This window comes from Diprion similis, chromosome 11, assembly GCF_021155765.1.
Source record: "Diprion similis isolate iyDipSimi1 chromosome 11, iyDipSimi1.1, whole genome shotgun sequence".
In the NCBI taxonomy this organism is placed as follows: Eukaryota; Metazoa; Arthropoda; class Insecta; order Hymenoptera; family Diprionidae; genus Diprion; species Diprion similis.
This window is the reverse complement of record NC_060115.1, coordinates 1,237,818-1,246,029: the sequence shown is the minus strand read 5'-3', so window position 1 is coordinate 1,246,029 and position 8,212 is coordinate 1,237,818.

Sequence of the window (8,212 nt, the reverse complement as noted above, 5' to 3'; positions counted from 1 at the left end):
AGGCTGGGAGTTTTGTCTGCTGTTCTCCAGACCGCGGATATTCGTTATGCAAGCGAGCATAACTTGTGGAATTATCGCCGACGCTTCGTGGGTCGCCCCCGCCTGCAACTAAGCCTCGGTTGTTCAATGCTGATTATTATACAATTCCACCACCGTTGTTATTATAATTCAATATCCCGACTGTACAACGCCTTTCATTTCAGCAAGTAGAATAGAGAAACGGTTTCCAACACCGCATCAACGATTCGTAAGAATTTATCTCGGTTATTTTAACACAATTATTATACGACGAACAAACACTTGGATAATTACGAAATCCCATTCCATCGAGATCCGATCGAGGTGCGGATAATCATTTTATTATACCTGCGTCTCCGTGTAATATACAAGAGTGCAGAGGATAGTCATTGAGCGAAAAGCCGCTTGCGAGAGGCATCGACAGACAGACACCTTCGGTGAAAGGGGCATTCGTGACTGACTGAGTAATTTCTTCATTCCCAAACGATAAGAAAAATGCCGCCGCATGTTGGTACAAAATGCGAGCTTCGAATGACTCAATCGCGTCTTACGTATCAACCGATTTGAAATTCCCACCCGTAAGTGATCAGCCTAATATCATTTTATCTCCGAGCTGTACAAACTTCATCTTAACACTCCGTGGGTAGAATTGATTCCCATCGGAACCGTATTGAAGAGAAGTTATCTTGGACCGGAGCGGTAAAGATCTCTCGTATTAGCGATACAAAGAGGGTCTGACGTGCCGAAAAAAGATGATCGAAACGGTTGCGCGTACAAAATGCCGAAGGAATATGGGACGGTCCCACGCCTAGAAAAATAAGTGCCCGCATGTATAGGTGCCAATTAAATTAATCGACGATCGATAAACCGCGTAACAGCTGTTGTATAAGTTTTATACATCATCATACGTAGATGATACGAATTCGGTGGGATAAGAACTTTTTGTCGCAGAGTGTATAAGAGGTACGTGTGTATTATAATCCCTCCAAAAAGGTGTGAAAAAAGAATTGAAAATAAAACTGCAGAGTGCATGCGATTGGCGATAAGGAAATAGAAGGTGACGGATCGAGAATCGGAGCCGGAGCTGACGTAAGAAGAGATGGATCGATTTCTTTGGTACCGTCTATTAGTTAGAGCATCGAGGTCTTCGGCCAGCGGATATAATTAAGCGTTTCACATCGCGCTCTTTTGGCTCCATTGATGCTCCGTTGAAGCTGGTGTAGTATAAGGCCGAGACGCGGTCGTGCCGCGACTCCAAACGCACCCGGTGCGTAAGGGCCCATTCATGCATACGCCCATTCACGCACTCACCTCTCACGGAGCAGGCTCACCTTGACGAGTTTTTATCCCCCCGTTGCAACCGCCGCGTCTAAGAGTTGAGGACGTCGACGACGCGCGTCGAACCCGGATTAGAATGACCGATCACCCCCGAATAATAGTCGGTGAAGCGAAGATCTCACCCTCGGATCGATCGACACTTGAAGCGTGTTTTTTCCGCGAGAATATAAAAACGTGATGTATTTTTTTTTAAATTATATCATTTAGGTATATATATAAGATACATATATTTAGGGTGGTTTTCGTTTTCGAATCTTCCGAATTTTGACTTAAGCCGCTTCTCCAAATTGGTTCTAAATAAATGAGTAAAACTGTCCTCTTATGTCACAGATCTTTTAAATTTATACGTTTTTACTACAGTTTCGGTATGTATTCCATCACAGGAAGAATTGATGGCAAAAAATGTGAAAAATCAGTGAGCATTGATTCTAATGTCAAATAAAAAAATCAGTACCAATTAGAATTTAACTTTTTCGTAAGTTTAATATCAGCGGAGAATTGACGTAAAATCCTCCATTGATGATGCTGATATTTTGATCAAATAGTAGAATCAATGCTGATTGATTTATTACACTCGTAGATTTTTTGCTAATAGTAAATTCCACGATTAAATATATATGAGTGTACCGAAAGTTTCACCAAACTTCACAGAGCTTGCGAGAAGTTTCGTACTTGAGACAGAGACCAGCGCTTTTGAGGATGTTCCGATTTTTTTATTTGGAATCAATTTAGGGGGCATTTCGTTCAGATTTAAAAAAACTTCAAAATGAGGCCCTGCAGCCTAATCTCCACGTATGACATTGATTGTGGCGAGGATCGATCAACCCGTCGCGAATCTTTATCCATCGTGAGGTGTTTTATTTTCCCTTCCCTTCATTTGTTAGATCCTTTATTTTCGCTCACCGGTATATTCGTCGACGAGGGGAGACCGTCGGTCGGTATCTCTACCTACAATGACTCCAGGTTTCCTAATACGGCCTCACGGCGGAGAGTCGCAAGAAAAAAGAGGTATTTTGGCGAGCACGAGGGGCCCACGGAGGGCCTGGCAGGGCCTGGGAAGTTAAGGATCGCGCGTTAGACGATCGTCCAAAAAAGCCTCGTCAATTTTATTATTTTTCAACCAGCAGCTACCGCTGCTGCAGCGGTGATTTTTCGCTGAACGCGTGACGGAGAACACCCGATTCTCCGCCTGCAGTGTGCACGCCAAGTACCTGCGATATATCCCATATATACCTTCGTGGGTATATGTATTCGAACAAAGCTAACTAATGGCGAGAGTCCCCGTGCGTAAGGCAAGATTTATTCTAAGCTATGTGTGTATATATACGTTATATTAAATATATATGCGTGTACTTATACAGCATATGTGTATACACACGCGTGTAACGTATAATGTATGTACGTATCTTGAGGCGTAAATTCCTCCGCAGTCGCACTCCAGTCATACTAGACCTGCTCGCCCTCGATAGAACCGTTTTAATAACGTCGGTATAATTAAAATCGCGCCTCGTTCCGTGTGGGCATCTTCAATTAATTCAATTAATTCGCTTATGCTTATCTGCGTCAAAGAGACGCGCGATCATCAACGTATACAATGCAAGCAAATCTCATATACTTATAACTTATTGTTATCTTAAAAAATTTGAAAGTCAAGTCACTCTTTTGGTATTCAAAACAGGACGAGAGAAAACTCCGAACGGTATATAAGATTGTTGGAAAAATTCTGACTCAAATGGACTTTCCAAGACCAAGTCCAAGTCTTTTTTTTCTCGCGACACTGATTGCTCTAAATTTCTATCACCAATGGCGTTCTTTATCTCCGTAATTTTCTTCGTTACTACAAGTGAACCGAGATATTGAAATGATCTTCTGGTCCAGAAAGAGGCTGGAGGCTGCAGGAGAGCGAAGAGTGGGCAAACAGGATCGTGCGGGAGAGACGGTATCAGGACGAGGAGGACAGGCGGAGGTGGAGGAGCTAGACGGGGTCGTGGACCACGGCGGACAGGTTCGTCGTTGAAAAAGTTCAATTTGTCTCGCGCTGAGACTATCGTGAAACCAGGATCTTAGCGCGGGCTCTACATTCTATGCGGCGGGAGGTTCGCAGACTCCTATTTACGGCGAGTCTGTGATGCGTTTTGAATAACCGAGCCGAGAAATGGCCGCAGGGATCGCGTCGACGTTGAAAATCAGCCCAAGACAAGGCGGAGGTTGACCATTATGCGAATCTAGTCGGCGCGTATATTTCCCTCGCGATTTATACCGAGGTGGAATTCCTTGCCGGTATAACAACGGTTTCACCACCTTCATTTGCATAACTAATTGTCGAGCAGCAGCAGCAGCAGCAGCAGCAACAACAGCAGCAGCACTCCAAGAACGTAACATGGTGCAATTAACAGCTGTCCAATACGATTTCCATTTCGCGTCAAGGCAAGTTTCAATTCGTTATTAATTAATAGTCGCGATGACGTTGATCGATGTGCAGCATCCTGCGATTATTGCATAAACTGTATAATAAGTAGAGGGCGTAATGAAACGCGCCATTTTTATTTATCTACAAGATTTTTAATCCTTTGCGAGTGGGGGTCAAAAAAAAAAAAAAAAAAAAACAAATAAAGAAAAACAGAGTGGAAAGATAAATTTCCACTAATTCGACCGTTTCATCGATTTATGCTACTCGCATCCCGCGGGCTGCACCGGTAAGAAGTTGCGAGATGTGGGGCCGCCGCGGGGAGTGAGTGAGATTAAACTAACCCAACTTAACATAACGTGATCCGACGTCGACTGACATTCATTACAATGAATGGCCGCCGACAAACGATATTCTCTTCGAAGAAGTCACTCGATCTCTCGGTACGATTATTGGCGTATCAGTCCGCGCCGATTCCCCTTCTTTCCTCTTTGCGTACTGATTTTATTTTTCCCCTACTTCGCCGTCACCAGATGCCTGCCTGCCTGCCTGCCCCCCTTGAGAGAAAAGAGAAGACAAGGAATAGAAAGAGAGAAAGAAAGAGAAAGACGAAACGGTCGTTACTATCTCGACAAGCGGTTATCCGATAGTAACGAGATTCCTTCTAGTTCGTTGCCACTGGAAAAGTGCAAATCCGCCCCCCTCCCCCTGGACGACGAATCGCGGGGGGCAAGAACGTCGACTTAGTGAATGAACTCGAGCGGCGTTCCGCGAGGAAAAGATCTCTTCTTCTTCTTTCATCGCTATTTATTTACTTATTTTATTTATTTTTTTTTTTTTTTCTCCAACTCGAGTAAACTGGAATCGACACAATGCGGCTGGAATACCGGATCGTTTCTAGGCAGCGGCACGGCGTGCGGCTGTAATTCCGCGTCGCGGAAGACATTGAGAAAACGATAAATAAGAGAACCGGAGGTGAGTGGAGTAGTAAAGCTGAGGCTGATTGTGTTGTGGTGTGGTGAAAATAATGAAGACGCGGAAGGTATAAAAGAAGTGTAAAGTAAGTGTACAGCTACCCGCCGAGCCGATCACGCCGCGGATGCGGGACTGAAATTAATCAAAAGACCGGTTGCGGTCGGTATAATTCACTGTATGTATATATAATCTCATCCGCGTATTAAAACCCGCGGAACGATCGGGATCGCGACATAATCGACTTACTGTCGTAATCTGCATAGAAAATCTCGGTATTTAGGTAATCGAAAATCGGATGCTACATTCTGCGGCTGCAGATCTATCGCCGAAAAGATGTAGAAGAAGAATAAGAGGAAGAAGAAGTGAAGGGGAGGAGATGAAACTGCGGAGCAAGAAGAGATGGAGGTGGGGGATGAGGAGGATGGGGAGGATGGGGAGGAGGAGAGACGCCACCGGAAGGCATCATTCTCGGGCGGCGTTTTAATCGCAGAAACCGGAATCCGTCGGCGGCGCGCGCCTCGACTAACAATAAGCCGGTCCGTCGACCGGATCGGGATGAAATCACGAGCCGACCACCGGGCAACGTTCATCAATGGATCCCTGGCGTCGCGCCTCGAGTTTCGCGGCCGGCCCGGAGTCTCCTTCGCCGTTGATTAATTAAATGCAATTAAGCCGGCGCGTCTTTCAGCGCTGCATTCCGCTTCTTACGCTCATCCCGTGTCTCCTTGTAGACGAACTCTCGGCATCCTTTCGCCAGCTCCTATCTCCAGGATCCGGACGCGGAGGTACGCGCCTGCCACCCTCGTCCTTCCGTCGTCCTGCGCTTATCGAACCTCAAGTATTCACGGTAGAAGAAAGCAAGAAAGGAGGGAAGGAAGGAAGGAAGGAAGGAAAGAAAGAAGGAAGGAGCAATGCGAATCGTCCCGTCCTTCCAGCATCCTTTGCTTCTTCTTCTTACCCGCGGGACCACCGACGCTATCGACATTTTCGCATTCATCCTTTGATTTATCGTCGGAGGTACACGTGCTCCGATACCCCGGGCTGCGTGCCCTCATCAAGAATCTCAGCTTGATTCGAATCACCGCAGAAAGAAGCGGCAGCACGAGCTCCGACTTCTTTATATTTTATGCTCGATCGGCTACTTATATGCCGCAAAGATTGCGCCGCGTGCGTTGCGCAAACTGATGATTTGTAACGTCCGCAAATGAGAAAATTTATCACTCGTGGAATCTGAGGAATTTGGCGTCAGGAGACCGGAGAGACATCTGTGTTTTATTATTAATTCAATATTCCCGATTATCTGTCATTTGTAAATCTAGATTTTTGAATTTGCGAGTTCATTCGTTCGACATTCGCTTTAAAACGTGTTAAAAATACTTGAAACTCATAACTCGCAGAAACTTTAAACGTAACACCAACTTGATTTGACCTTTACTTACAAACAAAATTCAGGCCACCCTTGGTGATCGAAATCGGGGAATCGATAGTCGAGTAAATTGAAAAGTGAATTACGAAATTACGAGATAGATACGCAAGGACTATTAAACTGCAGCCTACTTAAACTAGCGGTATACATATACGCAGGCACATAAAATATCATCACAGTTGGAAAGTCGCGTTGAGACTTGCACAGCGGCATTTAGACCGAATGATTTTAATTACGGGACATAACTCATCGCTAAGGTCTATCAGGGATTACGTAAATGAATCGTTCGATTTTAATTAACCACTTTCCAATAATGTTCCCAAACAACCTCCGGCGACTGGTAGAGGGTCGCCCGCAACCGCACAGGTGCGATCATATAAACATCAATCTTGAATAAATCTAACCTCGGTAGAGATTTATCATTTCTTAAACAGCAATTTGTATAACAGAATCTATAATTCTTGTACCCGAAGCTGGCACATAATAGAACCCTTTGCCACCGCATAGATACGACGCGCGCCCAGCTTCGTTTGAATATTCCTGCATGTAACACGCACGTTAAAAAAATGTGTGTGTAAATCGATTTTAACTATCTCTGACCAACATCAGACACGTTACGAGCCTTTCGTAACAGATTTTGCGTAATTGCGCCTGTGACGCGATTGCCGTATAATAATTATCCGACCAGTCGCGGTGCAGCTGCAGTTAAACGTTGATACACGTCAAAGAATCGGCTGGTGTACAACCATCCGCGTACGTAGGTACGGATATCAAGCCGAGCTCGTAACTCGTTAGGAGAACGCAACGTGAAACTGCACCGTAGGCTGTGTAATATTCGAGGAAGTACAAAGAAGCGTGGGCGAAGGGGACCGAGCAGTGCATTAGTAGGAACAGGCCGCGGGGCCCAAAGCCAGCTAATGATTGGACACGTGATGATTTCGTGACAAATTGACCCCGCAGCAAGAACTTTCCTTGAGACGAGTCGACGCGAGGTTCTTTCACCGAGTTCGAGCTGCTCTTACGCTCGATTGTCAGCTTGAGCTTGACCATTGGCTCAACTCTTTCGAGCTCCGCGGGAGGCTGGAGTTTTGACGTGACCCAAGACCCTGATTTGCGTTTCAATGCCCGCCGAGGAAATATCACAGCGTTCATTTTTGACGCACCGTGTGGACTGCGGCAATTGAAAATAAAAAATAACAATACCATAATGAGCCATGGAGTTGCCTCGTTCGTTGTAATTGTCGTTTATGTGCATCAAATAAATATACATATATATATACGAGCAGGCGAGATATGCCACACTCTCTTTCTCTCGCCCCTTTCTCTCTGTTCCACATAATATTTCGTCTAGAAGAGTCCGCGAATCATTCCAGCTGACTGTCCTCATCTCATGCACTCATTCACTCGATCGGTTTCGATTCATACTATTGTCGTCCAGGCACTGTTCACTGTTGCATCAGCTACTGTTCATTTATCATTCAATCGTTACTTCATTTCCATCTTCACCGAGATTGATCTCTCTTTAATCGATCAAGTTACCTTTTTATCAAATTAACAACACTTTTGTTATGTGACATTCTTCGACTATCGAGATTTTTTTCTACAGTATCCCGACAGCGATTAGTTCAGTATATCCTTCTGCCGCGAGGTATTGGCATGTCAAATTTTACTTTTCTCTCAACTTCTATACATGAAACCAAATTGATACGAACTAAGGAGCTTTTTATTGCGTGTGATCATCCATCACCGCAGAGACTTGAAATAAATTTCAAATCACGGATATCAATGATGCAGCTTTGATATCCATCGTATATAAGAGAAATACTTGAGGCCTAGAAATATTCCAGTTTTAAAAAAGTCGTTCAACAGCTCGATCCTCCTTTACTTTCCAGTCCCCGAAATTCACGTTCGTTTGTTTGTTAAAGTTTTGCGAAGTCTCGGTAGAATCACGAGAAGACTCGTAATTTCCGTCAATAATCCCTGGGGATTTGACTTTGCGGTTTTTGTTCCGCAGAGCTGAATTCGCGGTTCGAATCAGTCCCGAGATC